Genomic DNA, 19810 nt, shown 5'->3' on the forward strand with positions numbered 1-19810 from the left:
TATCTCTCCCTCAACTCAATGGGTTTTTGGAATATGAGTGTAATGTAATAGTGGAGCATGGTGGAACCCCGTGGAGAGGGCGATGAGCCGGCCAGGCTTATTCATAGAACCGGGCCGGGGGTGGGGGGAGGCAGAGGGAGGAAGCGCTCGTTTAGGCGGTTGTTTGATGCGTGAAGATGTGAATGTTTAGTTAATTATTCAGCTAGCCATGTCTCACATTAGCTCTGTTAGCGGCTGAATCTGCTCGTGGGGGTTTAAACGCACGTTGAGACGCAGTGGAGAGAGTAACCGTGAGCTATGGGCTTATATAATTATTAGTTTGGGGGATTTGTCCGTGGCCAGAGCCCAGTCCTGATCTTATCGTGTGATTTTTCTTCTGCCACCCCATGGCTGCCAAACTTTTCTTATTTTCAGTGTTGAATGATAAAAGAAGGAGAAAAGTTGAAAGCCTAACAACCTGAAAACAACCTGGAAATATGTTAGAAATTCACCGTTATGAAATGGTGGTCTCGCAAGAGGTCAAGGAAGTTGGAACAAAGAAGGCCAGAGGAAGTGTCGCCATGGTGATCAATGCTAAGTGGGTACACATAGACGAACACACACCCAAACACATGAACAGCGACACACACACACACGCACACACGAGCGCATACGCACAGCCATAGACACAATCACACACAAACAGGCACACACATACACACACAGACACATTGTAACACACACACTTATACACCACACACCTCGTCTCTCATCTTCCTCCTTCGTCCTCTCCACTCCATCTCGGACTAACCACACGGCAGACGTTTTTTTAAGCAGGTCCTTCTTAGCTCTAGTCGGGGCCCCAGAGCCCCACATTTGGTCTGCCACAGCTATAATTACAACGGTCCCAGGTCAGACATTGCATGGAACAACAGAATCATTAGCAAAGCTCAGGTGACCACAGGTGACTCTACAGGGGAAACACGGAGAAGAGATGAATGGGGGCAGGACATCCTCGCCGATCGATGGCTGGATAGGTGATTGGAGGCGGAGGCTCGCGCGGAGCATCCATCACGGCGTGTGTGTGTATAGCATGGGGAGGTGTGTGCACACAGCAGAGAGAGAGAGAGAGAGAGAGAGAGAGAGAGAGAGAGAGAGAGAGAGAGGGATGAAGACAGTGAGCTGATGAAAGGAGGTCCTCTTTCAGGTCCTCTAGGCGTTGACGATGGAGGGGATGAGGTTGTCGTCTATTAGATGTGGTCGAGGAGGGGGGAGACGATGTCACAGGAGGGAGAAGATGAGTTTTGTCAACTAGGAGGAATGAGATGATGTTCGAGGAGGAAGGACACACGGTTCTAGGTGGAAGGAGACAAAACACACAAACATTCAGTTATGCTGTAAATGTCCAACTTTTCACACCAAAGATAGACAGCAAGCAGGATCTTGCATTCTGGATGTGAAATATGCTAGAGTCTAGACTTTTATATTGAATTGATTACATCAACTGATTACATCGAGAATTTTGGTTCTAGGTTTACTTTTACGTGGAAATGAATCAGAATTTCAATTCTTTCCCTAAAAGTACTTTTTAGTCCCTAAAAAGTATTGTGCGGATTTTAATGTGAAATTGCCACAGCTTTTCAATATTTTTAGTGTAAGGTTGACTACAAACATGAGAATTAGATTGTAGTGCTGTTGCATTTATTCAGGAATCCACAAATTGAACTTGACAGGTTGATAAGTTGGGAGAGAGACGGAGAGAGAGAGCGATACAGAGAAAGATGAGAGAGAATGAACCATAGCAAGATGAGAGAAAGACAGAAAGAGAGCCTGTGAGATTTTGATGAGAGAAAGAGAGATACGAAGGAATATGAGACAGAGAAAGAGAGATACAGAGGAAGATGAGAGAGAGGGGAAGACGAAAGAAAGAGAGGGGTTTTGAGGAGAGAGAAAGAGAGGGGGGCCCTATTTTAACGGTCTGAAACGCAAGTGAGAAGCGCCAAGCGCAAGTAGCTTTGTGGGCGGTTCTATGGCGATGTCGCTAGTTTACCGGTGCGAAAAATGACTCTTGCGCCCGGCGCAAATCTAAAAAGGGTTGGTCTGAAGTAGCCTAATTACCCGTAGGTGTGGTTTGGGCGTAACGTGCAATAAACCAATGAGAGTGCCAGCTCTGATCCCCTTTAAGAGCCATGAACGCATCTGTATCTGAAGACTTCATATTTTGACAGCGCGTCTGCAGTCTCCGATGAGACAGATGCACATGAATTTCAATCTTCAAATGGCTCAGTTTATGGCCAAATAATATGGCCTAATTCACACATGGAATAAGGTTTTCTTCCACAACTTCAAATACTGAGTCCTACTTAATGTGGTTCTATTTAATGATATTTAATGAAATACGCAATACATTATAAATATAGTTTCTTATCAGTATTGTATGCATTATCGTTATCGACTTGTGTTCCTAATATGCATGTGTCCCCCCGTTAATATACATTGCCCTGGACTGTATTATGCGTTACGTGTTTAGTTTGCGTGCGTTTAAACAGATGGACGCACACACGCGCGCCCGCGCACGTGTGTGTGTTACACATAAACACGGCCTACAACTTATTACCGCTGTGTCAGCTGTTCATTCCCAAATAATTTACCAAGAATGTGTGGCTAGGTAGATGAGAGAAGCAAAGTGTATGCGCGAGGTGCACAAGCAACATTATGCATGCACCCTTAAAATAGCATCTGAACAACGCTCCACTGACTTTAAACAAGGTATTTCCTGGTTTGTGGCGCAAGATGTTTCTGAAACGTCAAAATAGCACCATGTAACGTTTGCGCCAGAACACGCCTCCTCCTTTCACCGAGCCACCCCTTGGGGCGCAAGATCATTCCCTAATTTACCGACGCGTGGCGCAGGAGGGAAAATAAGTTGTTGCAAACTTGCAACGACACATGCGCCGGTGATTGAGTCAATTGCGCCGGATGCAAGATAGTTCCCGGAGAGTCAAAGAGAGAGAAATACACAGGAAGAAGAGAGAGAGAGTTTCTGAGATCTTGATGAGAGAGAGAGAAACTGATACATTAGGAGTGAGGTGGAAAGTGTGGGAGGAAGAAGAAAAGGAATGAGCGGAAAGGTAAAGAAGGAGTGCAGAGAGAAGGAGATGAGAGGAGGGAGAAAGACGAAGCAAAAAGAAGGAGAGAGAGAGAGAGAGAGAGAGAGAGAGAGAGAGAGAGAGAGAGAGAGAGAGAGAGAGAGAGAGAGAGAGATGGGGAAGGGGAAGGGGAGAGGAGGGCGATCATTAGAGAGTAGACAGTGCATGTGTGGAGGGTCATTAGACGGGGCCTGGGAAGGTGTGTGTGTGTGAAGGGGGGGGGGGTTGTCTTGGTCTTGATGAATGTCTGCAGAGAAGCAGGAGAGTTAGGAGAAGGCTGAACACACCTCAGCTTACACACAAGGACATTAGCACACATGCACAAAGAGGGCACGCACAAACAACAATAAACACACATTTAGGGACTGCAACAAAGTGCAGATGGAAACAAGCACATACACACAACTGCGTACACACACGTGCACACGCACACACACACACACATTACAGTGTTCATACAATCACTATCATACACAGGCAAACTGCTGTGTATACAGTAACTACCATAAACACACACACACACACACACACACACACACACACACACACACACACACACTCTCACACCACACACACACAATACTGTATTTACAAACTGCTGGGTACACACAATCTCCACCATTAACACACACACACACACGCTACTATACACACAGGCACACAGACAGCCTACTGTACACAAACACGCATGCACACACAAACACATAATGTAATACCCACACTGTATAGAGGGGGGACAGCAGTAAATCTGTGTGTAAACACATCCAGCAGCAGATTGTAGTCCTCTCCTGTTGTCCACATGCCGTTATGTTTGCTGTTCCTAAATATTGTGACCCATATTAGTCCCCATTTAATCCATAAACACAAAATGACGTTAGAAAGTAGCCCAGCAATGAGGGTTCGTATCAGAACCACAGTTTATTTTTATTGCGATTCGTTGCCTAATCACCATGTTTCCATCAAAACATACCATAGAACGATGCACGTGTTATTGAAAGACATAAACCGTGTCGTTCAGTGGATTAATTAGAAATGCATATCAGTTGGCAAGTGATTCAAAGATGGCCGACAGAATTGGACGACTACTCCATTCCCCTTTTAAGTTGAGAAACTACTGTATATTTGCACGTTGCTCGACACAAAAAAGTCACCCATATCCACCCTAAACTTTCCTGTTAATAATGGCCAAAAGGTGTGGAAGGAAAAGCGGTTAGCAGGTTGGCCCGTCTCCCTCACCGTCGCTAAGCTGAAGCTCACACGGTGGTTAATCCTGAGAAAGGATTTTGTCCTTTTGCTCGAAAAACAGAGCAGGGTAAATTGAGTCTTAGCAAAGAAAAGACTGAAAAAAAAAAGAATACATGACAGACATAACATCGCAAAAAAAACACAATCCCAGGCTGGTTTCTTAAAGGACAATTCCGGTGTAAAATGGATTTGGGATAGGTTTATTATGATAACGAGTTGGAACGTGAGTTTTGGAGCACAAAAACCGCATATAGACGCATTCTTCAGTTGGCTGTTTTTAGCCGATTCTATCAAAACGCTATAAACTTGGAACGATAGGGGCATGTGTTATGGTAAAAACTAAATCGCATTTCTAAACCACTTAAAGGCTAAAAGTAGCCCGACACTTCTTTGGTAGTATAATAAGGGTCTTAACATATAAAACGAGGCATTGATAACTTTGTAAGTGTACAGATTGTTTATTAAAAAGCCAGTCGACGCCATCCTGTTTTTAAGACTCGATAAGTAGATTGGCGATCACAGAGCTTGCGTGTTGCTGACGGATGTCAACATCTCTGTGTTCGTCAATCTACCTATCGAGTCTTAAAAACAAGATGGCGTTGACGGGTGAACTACTGATGGCGTATAAAATGTCCTTTTTAATAAACAATCTTTACACTTACAAAGTTATCAAAGCCTCGTTTTATATGTTAAGACCCTTATTATACTTTCAAAGAAGTGTCGGGCTACTTCTAGCCTTTTAAGTGGTTTAAAATAGCGATTTAGATTTTACCATAACAAATGCCCCCATCGTTCCAAGTTTATAGCGTTTTGGTAGAATCGGCTGAAAACAGCCAATTTAAGAATGCGTCCACACGCTTATTTGCTCCCAAACGAACATTCCAACTCGTTACCATATTAAACATTTCCCAGATCCATTTTACACCGGATTTGTCCTTTAATAATACATTTGTTAGTGTTTTTCTACGAACACTTAATATCTCCTTGTTGTTCTGTTTAGCTGGCCTGTGCTAGATACGTCGTTCAGCTAACGTTATGCTCCTTATAGATTTCCCCCCAAAGCGCCTGATGTTCTGGAAGATCCCCCCCCCACCGTCTCTCTCTCTCTCAAGGCAGTAATCTTTGATCCTTGTACGCCCCATCCCCAGAATGATGCCTCAAGCAACTGGCAGAGATGAGGCTGGGATGGTGGAGGGAGGGGGAGGGGGAGGGAGAGAGAGAGAGAGAGACCCCCACTATGGACTGGCTTCACATTGTCAATAGTGTCGTTCATTTTCATTTTTAGCTTTCTTCTTATAACTTGGTGCTTAACAGATTGCCGGTAATCTAGTTGTATGACGTAAATGTCTTGATATCAATCAGATCGCCTGATGATCCGTAGCCACTAGCAAACTATGACCAACCACTTTTCACTGGGTCTTGGATATCACCAGCAGATGTTGATAGGGTTCAAACAATGTGTCTGGAAGCAGACGCACACAAACATACAAATTTGTCGCAAAGCATTTCGAGAACTAAAAATGGGGGTGAACTGGGACAGGAAAGGATGACCGCTTCTTGCAATAATCTTATGTCTGTCGTCTTCAGAACATTGTGGTGTTCTGCTTCTTTTAAAACCCAGCTTAGATGTTCCAAAGCCCCACCTCCTACACCTCCAAGCTCCCGTCCCAGTGGTCGTTATCCCCTGGGGCCGGTATTTCAAAATGATCCGACAGGATTAATCCACCTGGATTGGATTAAATCCTGATCAGATCCTAAAAACGGGTATTTCAAAGCAAATCTGATCCTAAAGATTCAGATTCAGATTTGGCAATCCAATCCTGCCTTTGATCCGGATTAAAAGCTGCTGTTGAGTATTTCAAAACTTAAGTGGGAAATCTCAAAACTTAATTTCAAAACTTAAGTGGCAAATCCACCTCAGAGGTGGATTTGAGGGAGATTACATGTTAAGATTTGAACAGTTGAATTGTAACTGCTCCCAAAGTTCTTTGTTTAATACAACTAAGCTTCACTGCTGTTTGATCAATGTTTATTTCCTTTTCACGTTCCTTTTTTTTTTCTGCAAACATGCACGCTGTTCACTGCAATGCTTTAACAAATCGGCGTCAGAAGTGCAACACAGAATAAACATTACATTACTGCGTGTAAGTGACATTACAAACTCCAATTAACAAGGAATTATGAAGGAAAAACAATGTGATTTATTTAACAAACAGTGTTAAACTATGCAGTATACATTTCAGTCTTTTAACTGCTTTTCCAGCAACTGAATTCCTAACTTCACTTCTTCTTGTTTAAGAAGTGTTAGTTTGATTTGTTCATTTGTTAGAATTATTTGTTGCTGAGCCCGTTCCGTTTCCACCTTCAGTAGTTCATTGTAGCCATCCCCCTTCTCAGCTTGCCTTTTGCCCTTACATGGTGGTGGTGGTGGTGGTGGTGGATTCCACATCTCCTCGAAGACAGGGCTCTGGCTTGTGCTGGGCTCTTCAAATGCCAGCTCCACAGGGGTGAGGGTGACCAATTCAGCAGACAGGTTCAGAGGCTCCGTGGGGTCGATTGACTCCCCTGTACCAGCTGGCAGTATTCCAAACAAGGCTTGGGAACTCTCACCTCCTATGATGTCCAAAACCGTATCAGTGAACTCCCCACGTTTTATGGACTTGTTCCCTGTTTGGGGGTTTTTCGCCTCAGAATGGTCCTTCGTAGCCTTTTGCTTTAAGTTTTTCAACCTAAGCCGAACCTGCTCAACACTCCACCGTTGGCCACTACCAGTGGCATTAATTTGCCTTGTTATGTCGGCCCATATTTTATTTTTTATTTTTGAGGACAGAGAACTCTGTCCAGGACCACTAAAACCTCCAAAAAGGGCCTGGTAATTGGCACGAACACCCTCCAAAAGGGCCGTTGTCTCTGCTGTTGTGAAATTACTTCCTTTATTCTTCTCCATGTTGTCTGAGAAAGCCCTATCACTAAGGAAGGCCTTAAATACCATAAAGCTAAATTGAAAGCAGGTGAGAAAGAACAGGTCACAGACTTTAAAACTGGGCTTGTTAGGTCAATGACCTTTGCTTCTGCAACATGACATCCATAGTACATGTCCTGCGGCACCGTCAGAGACGATAAAAGCCTCGTCAGTATGTCCAACGAGGTAATTTCATTGAGCAGTACTCAAATGATGAGCTTTATGCACGGTTTAGATTTCGAAGAGAAGATATTTTGTATATATGTGAAATTCTTCGCCCACATCTTCAACGTCCTACAAGAAGGAGTCATGCCTTAACTGTGGAGGAGCAGGTGCTTATTGCCCTACGTTTCTTTGCCTGTGGATCCTTCTATGAAGTCATTGCAGATGGCCTGGCTGTGACAAAGTCTACAGTGTGACACGTCATGCATTCAGTGGCAGCAGCCCTGGCTGGTCTAATTCACCAGTATGTGAGATTTCCAGATACTGAGGAAGAAATAACACAAACCAAGAGAAAATTCTTCTCAATTGCCAGGATGCCTAACACTATTGGTGCCATTGACTGCACCCACATACACATTCAGGCACCCCATGAAAGAGAATGGGAATTTGTCAACAGAAAGGGACGGCATAGTATCAGCGTGCAGCTCATAGGGAATGCTGACCTTAAAATAACCAACTGTGTTGTGAGATGGCCTGGTTCTGTACATGATGCACGGATTCTAAGAGAAAGTCATCTCTACAGAAGACTGCAACAAACTGCGCCGGATGGTATCCTCCTGGGTGACAGTGGCTACCCACTTCTACGGTGGCTTATGACCCCCTTTGCTACTGTCACATGTGACCCACAGCAGAGGTATAACAATGCACACAGCGCAACAAGGGGAACAATTGAGCGTGTCAATGGTGTTTTAAAACGCAGATTTGCCTGCCTGTACTATCTTCGTGTGGAGCCGAAGCAGGCCTGCAATATAATATCTGCCTGCATTGTTCTTCATAACATTGCCCAATTGAGAAGAGTTCCTCTGAATGAAGACATCCTGGACAGACCACCACTTGAGGCAGAAGTACCACAGCTGCAACCACCACCACCACATCAAGCAGATGAACCAGCAGGAAGAGCAGTTCGAAATGCCATGGTTAATTTGTATTTCTCTTGATCCTCATTGATAAGGTCTGGTGCTTTTGTTTAACAAAACTTCGATTTGTATGTTTAAGTTTGAATATGAATGCCTTATTTAAGTAACAGTTTTTTTTGTTAAGTTACCCACTGATAAAGGCCTCCACTGAAACTCTGTCAAATGTTTTTATTCACATGCATTCAGCACACACTCTTAATTTTCATAGCCAAAGCTCAAAAAGTAATGCCATTTGGAGCAAGTCTGTGCAAGTCTCTTCCCACAGACATCTGTAAAGAAAATCTAATATTAAGGTTTTAGGGCTGTCATTTGTTAACAACTGTTTCCTAAAAAGATATGTACAACACATTTTAAAATCTACACACAATGCCTTGCGAGTGAATGCATTCAAATGGACAGTGTGGACCGCGACATACAGACGCTAGCCTATTTACTAGCTTGTTAGCTCCTTAACACAGGAGTCAATGGAGCAGCGTTAGCTCGCATTAGCGCGAACTCTGCTTAATTAGAGATCGCCGAGCTCTTCTTTCAACTTTGTGCTGATTAACATAATTGGTTAACTCAATATAATGATTGCCTTTCATCTAGTCTGAGGACGCATCAACACTGGCTAAGTTTATACTTTAATTCAGAGACAATAGTTGAGCTAGCTTCTCCTTTTTCTGTAAAATGTTGGCTCCATTTCCTGTTTCCTGTCTGTGATCCAGGGGGCGGGACGGATTTGGACATCCCAATCTGCCGGTATCAGGATTACTCTGATCCAATCCAGCAAAGTTTTGAAATACCGGGATAGATCAGGTTGATCCGTGGCTGAGGACAGGGGGATTTGGTTATCCGGATCATTCTGATCTGGATTACAAATTTTGAAATACCGGCCCCTGGTCTGCTGGGCGTCGGTCTTCTCAGCGGGACTCCCAGCCTTACACAGCAGGATGTGGGAAGCCCAGCTGAGATCAAGGCCTCAGATTGGACATCCCCGAGTGAGAGCCCCCCCATTCTGACCCCAACCCAAGGCGTCCTACTGAGGCCCCACTTGGATCCTCCATCTATGGGGAGGTTGAAGGAAAACGAGCCAGAGCTAAGCTCTGCCTCACCTTGAAAGTTAGCATGTTTTTTCATCTGTTGAGGTTTGCAGTGCTTCATTAATGGCAGACTAGTCTAAGCTGGTTTTGATGGGAGCCAATCAGGAGCGTGCTAGGGCGGGACATGGTCATGCACGGTACTTTGGGAAAACTCGCTGACTAATGAAAACAGAAACATTTAAGAGAATTTAAGCCCATGGCCCAATCATCCAATTTGGCAATATGGCTGAGGGGTACCGGGTTGAATCTGTTCAAGTCAAAATGGAAATTACTTTTGACTTTCTATTGAAATGATGTCAATTGATGTAATGAAGTGTATTGGTGACTTGATTATTTGGCTAATTTCATAAGCAATCAAATATGCCTGTGCATACTTCCCCCATCCAGCTTTGTCATGAATAAGGCTCTTATCAAATCATTGCGTAAACAAGTTGTCACTCACAGCAGCAATCAGCGCTAATTAGAATCTCTCTGGCTTCGTTTAGCGTGTCTCATTTCTCCAGACAATTAGGTGTACCCCTTGGATCCGAGTATCTTCCAGTAGTTATGAGCCACATCTGGGCCAAGATGAGTTTTCATGCTAAAGCTGTTTTCTTTTCCTAACCGATCATTTGATTGCACGTTTGAAATGGCTCTCAAGTGAAAAATACTCCTAGATTACACTGGTGTTCGATCGGACGCCTCTAAGGAAATATGCTCAAGTTTGTTGGACTTCTTTAAACAAAAACACAAACAGATAATACACAATTCAGAATAGTCCGTAATTAATTCATCTTCAATCTAATATTCCTGAATCAAATATTCCGTATAATTGAATAGACTCTCCATCAACAGCTGTTTGGTTCGTCTATTGAGAAAAAGACTTTCAAGATATCATAATGACAGAAAAATGCAGCCAGAATACTTCGACATTGCTTTAAAACATATAATACTGGTAATGGATTTATAAAGTTGATATACCAATCTATGTAATAAATTGATTTGTATCTTCCTACCATACCCAGAATTTATTCCGGATGTATCAGGCTGGGAATCTGTGCCCTACACTGTTCAATTAATGATTTATCTTGGTAGGATTATTGAAGAACATTTATTTGCAGTTAATCAAAAAAATGTTCCCTGAATTAATTCACAGCTTGTTAAACATCTGAGACACCTCACTATATTTGTCTCTACAAGCCATCAAACAGCTATCCCAGCTCCACTCTTACTGGTGTGTAACTTCCTTCTCTTTGGGCTTCAGATGGGAAATGACACAAAAAATGAATAAAATGATAAAATTCCAATCACACACAATTCTGGTTATCACAATATTACATTTGAGGTGAAGATTCAAGCAAGAAAAAAATAGATGACACTTTCATTTCACTTAAATTAACTGAAACTAAAATGGTATGTTTTCAGACTTCAAACTATATGAAACTGCTCAATTCATGCCTGCTCCATTTCATTCTGTTGGTTAGGCTGTGGCATTCAGCTCCATCTTTTCTTACTTCTTCATTTCAGACCTTCGGGTTCACTTGGTATAATAAATACACACATGTTTAATTTCCCTTTGAGAAGACCTCCCCTGCATACCACGATGAACGTATTGGAGGGTCGCTGTTCAGGGCGGTTGGTGATGAACAGAGGACTGGAGTATTTATATTCTCTGCTACTTTTATGCGTCTCAAAGGCAAACATCTTCTCTTTATACTCAACTAAATATTTGACTCCTTTAGTTCCTACTTATTTTGCAGATTCAGATTAACAATACAAATTATGATCAATAAATGCAATATATTATTATATCGATAAGGCTTTATTGGTCTCCAGGGGGAAGATATTCACAAGCTAGCCAACGGTATGCGGGGAAATATATATAAATCAATGAATATGAGCTCCACCTTTACCAGCTGCAATATTAAACCCATGAAATTATTGCATATTGAAAAAATAAATCCAAACCCAATAATATAAAAGATACTACTCTGACGTGGGCCCCATTGGCATTCACAAAAAAAAAAACGCCTGCTCCTTTTCTGAATTAATGACATGATTAATGTCATGAAAAGTTAATGTGGTAAATGTGGAAACAACCAATTTATAACCTCAGATTTCTGAGAAAGGTTTTCATAAAGCAATAAAACCTGCTCTTGTTTTTCTGAAAAAATAAGATACCTCAAAATACAGAAGCTGTCATTCACCTGAGAGTTGATTTCATAGAAGCAAACATGAGATGAATCCAGTTTTATTTAGATTTTTGTTGGAGACACTTGTGTCCTTAAGTAATATTGATGGTGTTGTTATTAGTTTGTCGACTTTGCTCAGGCACCTCCGGACTTTGGGGTTGTCCAGACGGAAAGCCCATCGTGATCTGCTTGGCATTGTGGCGTTCCTGCAGGATCAGTTGAACACATACGCCATGCTTCACGGATATAAGATGATGCATCGGAAATGCATTCGCTACAGTTACATGTGGTCAAGCGAATAGTTTGGTTACATAACTTGACATAATACCCTAGATACCTTATCGACCCCGTGTTTGAAGTCCCCTTTGGAGGGATAGGCTGATAAGCAGCAACAACCATACTCCTCCATGCAGGTGAGGATTCTCCACACCGTTTGGGGGTGTCTTATTAATTAAAAGTAAAAATATATACTTTTTTTACTTTATTTTTTCTGAAATCTCGGATAATTATGTTGTTAATTCAGAAAAACAAGAGCAGCATTTGTAAGTGAATGCAAAATGCTTCCGTATCATTCTGTATAATGAGTAGGCCTACTTTTGATTTAGTATTTTAAGTTCATTTTGAACCTTATATATTTAAGTAAGATGTTCTATGCAGGATTTTTTCTTGTAAAAAATATTGATACATCTTTTACTTAAAACGCCAATCTATAAGCTGTTGATATGTATGCATGTATTTTGAGACACTATCTATCACTGAATGAGGTTACGCACATTGACTGAGCCTATGGCCCACTGATGAAAGCGTTGGCATTTGCAGAGTTATGATTGTTACAAACTGGATGTCGGTGGCAACAATGTTTATCTCTGGGAAAAATTACAGCTCATCGCCACAGGTGTTGCCAAAGAGAACAAAACGGAAGTCTTCAAGCTAACCACAAAATAGTATTTCTTTCACCACTGAGGTCATTGTGTGGTGTAACTATACTTTTTATCCCATGTGTGTAGACACATTGTTTAGTTAGCAAATTAAATAACTCAAGTGCGAAATATTTATTGATATATATAAGCAATATAAAGTAATGTAAACCATTAGCATGTGCTTTCCCTTTTGAGGAGTAGCTAACACTTTATAAAGATCCCCTGTCCCATAGTAAGCAATTTGTTTCATGTTTGTATGGGTTTGCGTTTATTCCGAGACCTCTGACGCAGTGACTGCACCAAACTGGACTATAGTGCTGGCAGTATTATCTGACCTTCCTGTATCCAGTCCTACCAATGTTATTTATAACACTGTAGCGTATCACAGTCTGTACTACGGCGTTATAGTGTGGTGTTTGTGAATCTGGATGTATGTGTTTATATTTAGCTGGCATCTGTAATAGAGGGTATGGACGCTATAGAGACACAGAGGGAGGGCAGGCTACAGCACTTAGTTCCATTATGGAAGTGTGGAAGGTTCCAGGGTCACTTTTAACTCATTCTGAAGGCAGCCGGTGTTATGTACAGCCATTACATATTCTCTGTGATCGTATACCGACCGATGTTAAACTGAGGCAAACATCTCTGGTCTGGACATATGTTGGTCATAAATATTACTCGAAGATTAATCTATGTGTTTTTAATAGAGACCCCAAAACCCAATTCTAAAGTGAAACAAAATTACAAATGTAAAGATTTTGTTAAGCTCATTCCAGTTATGATACAGGCCTTGTTTGTGCATATTGTGGAAAATAGATAGGTGTCTAAAGATTTGTCTAGATCTAATTAATCACTCAACCAATCTAATAATGCCGCCATTAAAACAAATGAGACCACTTTATCCAAAAGACACATAGGAGCCCAAATTGTTCAAATTATGGAAATGGTATGAATTTCATGGTTCTCACATTTTCAAACAATGACCTGTTAGCTAAAATAGCTTCAGTTAATTAAATAACTTTATTTAGTAAAATAGCATTACGTTTGCAGAAGCCTCACAAACTAAAAATATTCTATGTATGACTGAAGACCCTGTCAAGTCGGAATACATAAAGGAAACTTTACATTTTTTTCCTTAATCTAGACCACTAAGATCTTCTGATACCAATCTGTTAATTATCCCCAGAGGAAACACGAAACATGGGAAAGCAGGATTTAGTTAGCCTACTATGCAACACATAGCTTGAATAAACTCCCTGAGGATTTAAGACTTGCCCCAACTCTGAGCACCTTTAAAACAAGACTGAAGACTTTTATGTTTGCTTTAGCTTTCTGCTAAATCTTAAATTCATTGCATTTTCTATTTTATTGCTAAAATGCCTTTTTAACTTTCTATTTTACTAATTTCTTTGCATATGTTTTCCTTTACTTATCTATTATTTTATTTTATTGTATGACAATGTTTATATGTGAAGCACTTTGAGTTTGCCTTGTGTATGAAAAGTGCTATATAAATAAAGTTGCCTTGCCTTGCCTTAATTATCCTCAAGGCTTAATGATCAGCCTCCCAAAACCACATAAAAACAGCAACAAATCCATAGAAGAGAAAATACACTCTATACTCACTATAATTTCATCTGGCATCAATAGGTGTGTGCCAATTTTCTCCCTGAGGGAATTCAGGCAAAGAGCCCAGTCAACATTTTCCTTTTTTCCATCTATTTTCCGAGACAAGCTGCCAGGGAAAGTTGAAGGGTCGTATTCTAACTCACAATGTATTTGCGGCAGTGAGGGAAGCTGGGGTCAAGGCCATTTAGCAGAGTGGATGGTGCCGGGGCGTTGGGAGGCCCGGGTTGGGGGAGAAAGGGGGTCGAGGAGGGGGTTACCTGCTCTTTTGAGTGCCGAGAGGTTGGGGCGGGGGGGGGGGGGGGGTCACCTTGCTTCCAACAGCTCGCTGAAGGAATCAATGATTTGCTTGCAAGTCTTTGCTCCAGAAGCCTAAGCAATGGCCTTCAGCCTGTAGGTACGGGGGTTTGTGTGCTGGTTTTTGTTAGCAGCATACGCTTTGAGTTTGTATGGCGTACTTATACGGCTCTATTCGATTTTGCGTATTTTCAGTTTAAGCTGCCCGACTTTAAACGTGATCCCCTGCATCAAAAATGTGCACGGGAAAGCAGGGATAGCAGTGTGGCAGAAAACATTACGCTCGTGGGAAACCTAGCAAGCCCTTTTTTTTCCTCGCTCTATCCTTCAACATACCCTTGCTTCATTGTAAAGACAGCGTGAAATGGAGGTGAGAGAGCGTCTTACCCCTGGTGTACAGAGATACAACAACGGATGAATATCACGTCCTCCTTCAGGAGTTTACTCAACTGTACAGGAAGACACACCATTCGTTACCCAGGTGTGTCTTCACCCGAGGCAAGCTTTATAATAGTGGCGGGGGGGGGGGTTTGAAACATCAAACGTCCCTTATTTTACCACCAGGTGTGATATAGATTCAGACATCCTTAACAGCCAATTCAGAAAATTGTGGGAGTTTCCAGATGTATTCTGGACGGACCAGCCTACCAGTTGGTCCAGTCCACTGGGTAGGCTGCTAGCAGGTGGATCTGTCTATCTCAAGGCTAAATCCACATTTTGGTGAAACGGGGGAGCCTCAGTAACAACCTTTTTTCCCTGTGAAACAAGTTAACGTAAAATAGAGGATTTTGACGCAAAATAGTCTCACAACATCTGTGGGGAATAATCTGTTTCTTTCTATGATTCTTTCGCCCGTTTGAATACTGATTCAAGTCCTTCAGTTGTTTGCTCCTGAATCCCTAGATAAGGAATAGAGCAGGGGATAATTCTCCCAAACCTCTGCCAACCGAATCTTGAGGAATAATAGCAAGGAGCAGGATTATGGGAAATTAATCTTGGCCTTTTTCGCTTGTTTTGAGATCCCAGCCCTCCGTCTCCCAGGTGTACTCTTTGAAGCGTTTATATTGATTTTCCTGCTGCCCGTCTCCTCTGGCTCTTTGTTCCAGTTTTTTCCCCGCTGCACGCTTGGTTTTGTAAAACTCACCTCAGGGAAAACTCAAGCCTCTTGAATGTTTTCTAACATGAGGACAAACAAGATGTCCCTGAAAACCAAACGAAAAAAAACGGAAAAAGGAGTAAAAGAAAAAAGTGGAAAAACATTTTTTGGCCAACATCCTATTAAATTCAAAGTTGAGAATCAGAAGCTTCTCATATCCGTCACGGAAGGCTGGGAGAACTCGTCAATCCCAGAGAAAACCCGAAACCGTTCCTAACCTCGACCTTGGCCTCCATGCAAATCCACATCTCCGTCCGCAACGCACTGAAGGAACTGTGTCTGGGCCGGTGATCCCTACAGAGTACCTCCACCCAGACCCTAATTAGAGTGTGGCTGTTTGTCCTGACCGACCTTCCAGGAGGAGTGTGTGGGGGCCACCTATTGTTTCATCGGTAGTCTTAGACCCACGGACTCGCTACAACGCTCCCGTAATGAAAGAGGCTTATCTCTGAAATGTCACGATGATATTAAACTGATTTTCTACTGTTATGTGCTCCTCCTGGAGACTTAAGTCCCTGATCCCGAACTAACTTGTACTTCAGATTCCAGCACGCGCGTCGATCAATGCAATATCCTCTGTTGTGACGGGTGTCTTAGGGAGTGCATTAATGCGTTTCTGTGTACGGTCTGAACACCACAGCGTTGTCTAATTAATCAAGGCGTGTCAATAGAAACTTGATTATTCATTGGCAAACCGCGTGCAAACCGCTGAACGCGGTGTGTGTGTGTGTATGTGTGTGTGAGTGTGTGTGAGTGCGAGAGAGAATTGTAATTAAATAAGTGGGATTATGAAAGTCTAGGTAATATTAAATCAATACGAACGAACGAGAGCCTGTGAGCGTGAGTTAATAGTTGTGCTGCAGACCCTCCCTCACGCTGCTCGCTAGATATCCATTTAGACAGCCATTCTGGGGGGGGGTTGGGTAATAATTGGAGCCCAGGTGGGGGGAAGCTGTGTGCTGAGACGAGGGCAGGGGGGGGGGGATTTGTGGGGGTCGTTTACCTGGATCAAAATCCTTCACAAAAATATATATTTTTGTGAATTTTTATTATTTATTATTTTTCTCACACCCGCCATCTTGCGCCGCCAGCACCTGGCACCTGGCCTGCATAGGCCTGTCAATTTCAGCTGGCCCAGAAGAAGGTGCGCACTGCCATTTACAGATAGGGACAAACTCCGGTGAGCGGACGCACAGCCCAGGAAAATATGCCCGAGAAGCAGCGAGAAGAAGGAAGATACTGGAACTCTATTTCAGCGTAGATACATCTCCCGCGGAAACGTCCCGAGGACAATGAATGCTAAACAGTCACAGATTGGTCGATGAGTAATATATTGGCCTGTGTATGTATATGTGTGCGTGTATATATTTATGTATACTCATATACCCTATATAGATGAGGAAGGCAAGGCCGGCTAGTTCGAACTAGATTCTCTATGTGCTCACACCGGGCTGCGTGCAGTGAATCACGGCACAGTGTGAATGCAGACGTGTGTGTGTGTGTGTGTGTGTGTGTGTGCGTGTTAGTGATAAACAGCATAACTCTCGGCCTGCATGTCTAAATGCTGTTTAAGTATGTGTGGATCGGAGGGATAAATGACTGCACAGCATACTGAAGGTGATAGAGAGAGAGCTGCTCATGCCGCTGTCTCTATGGCTGAGAGCGAGGGGAGGAGGGTGCGGGCGCAGACAGCCACCTGGGCTATTGTGTCAGTCGGCCCGCGGTGGAGGAGCCGGAGGATGACAAAGACGGCCCATGCACCTTCAACTCGGGAGACGGTTGGAGGAGTTGAATGGCAGGGAAGAGGTGGAGGAGAGAGAAAGAGATAAAACGGAAGCATGGGTTTGGATGAACACAGAAAAAAGTGGAAAGAGGGAGAGGGAAGAAGGAGAGAAAGTAATTAACGACTGTGTGACTACGTAACGGTTGGATTACTTGAGCGGAAGGGAAGAGGAAAGAGAGAAGAGAAAGAAAGAAAGAATGGAAACAGCCTAATCGCTTTATGATGAATGGGGAACAGTATAAAGACAGAGAGAGGTGGGGAGAGCCAGTGGAGCGGGGGAGACACAGTGCTGCTGGAGTTGACGTCTCTCCTTCCTCTGAAAGGTCACTTCCCCCCCCCCCCCCCCCCCCCCCTCCCTCTGCTAAATGTCTGTCACTCACCGATATCCCCGCCAAGCTATTCCATCTCTTCCCGGGGTCGCCTTCATACATTTTTCTGATTCCTTCTCCTCTCTTGGAAATGACACCCACCCACCCCCCCACCCCCTCTCTCCCCAGCTCCCCTCCTCCCCTCCCCGTTCTCACTGTGAGCATCCAATTATTCAGATCTTAGAACAAAGTATTAGGTCACTCCTGGGAAGCCCTAGAGGTAACGCAGTGTCTGTGTGTGTTCATGTTAATGTGTAGGCGTGTGTGTGTGTGTGTGTGTGTGTGTGTGTGTGTGTGTGTGTGTGTGTGTGTGTGTGTGTGTGTGTGTGTGTGTGTGTGTGTGTGTGTGTGTGTGTGTTCGTGTCTGGGTGTACGTTCAGAATCCGAGGAGAATTAAATGGAATATCTAAACTGGGATATACTAGGATATGAGAAAGGATCACTACATGTTTCCATCCTGAGTACACCACGTCTACGTACATTGTGAAACATCAGAGGGTACAATAGCATCTCAGGTTATTATTATAATACAATCTCAACATCTGAGGCAAAAATCTCAAATCTCATCTCAATCTCCTCAGTGTTGAGAATAGAAGCAGGGTGGATTGATAATGTCTGGGGGGCAGGCATTCTGTTCATCCTGCGATCGGTAAATAGAAGCTTCCCCCGCAATGCATGAAAGCCCGTTTGTAACGAAACACCCCGTCGACACATCCTGTCTTGTTTCTTTGGTGTACTTCCTGCCGATCCCCAGATGTGTGCGTGGCGAAGGTAGCGTGGCAGCGTTTGTTTACCATGTCCGCCTGTTTTTTTACTCTTGTTTGTTTTCTGCGTTTGACATCGCAGAAAATGTTTTCTAAGGAAAAATACAACGCTGAAATAAATCAGCCATAAACAGATTAAATTCCTGTGAGGTGTTTGACAAATGTGTTTAAAATCAGCTAGGACCCGACATGTTTGGCCAATTAGCGGAGCACTAGCAGAGCGCTAAGCTCACCGTAGCGTCCCGTGCTATCACCCTCCTCCATAGCAGGAGCTAACACAGGTAGTTCAGGGCGGTTTCAGCTTTCTGTGAATTTGTAATCGAAACACACACACACACACACACATACACAGACACACACCCACTCACACACACCTTAATCGAAACAAACACACACACACACACACACACACACACACACACACACACACACACACACACACACACACACACACACACACACACCTAAATTGAAACATACACACACACACACACACCTCAAGCGAAACACACAAACACACACAGAGACACACACACCTTAGGGGTTACAAGGGTACAATGCTAAAAAGAGCACACTAACGCACTGCGCTACTCACTAGGTGAAAAGTTGCATAAGATGACCGTGATTTCCGACGTCTGGGAAAGGCGACGGCGGCAGCGGAGGTCCGGGTCACGTCCCACAACACAAATTAATTGGCTGTGACTCTCCTGCTATTTCCAATTGCCTTTTGCGTGCCGAGTATTGATGGATAATCCCAAGGTTTGAAGAAGAAAACTCCCAGACAAACACACACACACACATACACACCACACACACACACACACACACACACAACTAACACCCCATAGTTCCTAAGGGCAACATCGACTGTCATGGTTTCGTTTAATTGCCGGTGTAATATGCAAATCTGCCACAACGTCTCCAGTCAGGACCCAGACGCTTCCTTCAGAGGATGGGAACGCCTTTTAGGTCTGAGCCGTGAAGGGGGCCTCAGTGCTGTAGAGGAGAGGCGCCGCAGAGACAAACCATGCTACCACAAGGTGATACGTCCCCTGCTAATGGCCTTGCTCGCATGGTGCTACGTGTTACCTTGCAGGTAGCCAGAGTGAGCGTGGCTGGGTGTGAGTGTCCTTTCCGGGGGTGGCCAGAGGGGTAATTAATTCCTATTC

General features: G+C 43.4%; 1 pseudogene; it reads left to right on the forward strand.

Moving 5' to 3' along the window:
- The first annotated feature begins 500 nt into the window (after positions 1 to 500).
- On the forward strand, positions 501 to 8495 carry LOC115532635 (putative nuclease HARBI1; annotated as a pseudogene).
- Positions 8496 to 19810: the final 11315 nt, after the last annotated feature.

Source organism: Gadus morhua, chromosome 19, assembly GCF_902167405.1.
Source record: "Gadus morhua chromosome 19, gadMor3.0, whole genome shotgun sequence".
NCBI lineage: Eukaryota > Metazoa > Chordata > Actinopteri > Gadiformes > Gadidae > Gadus > Gadus morhua.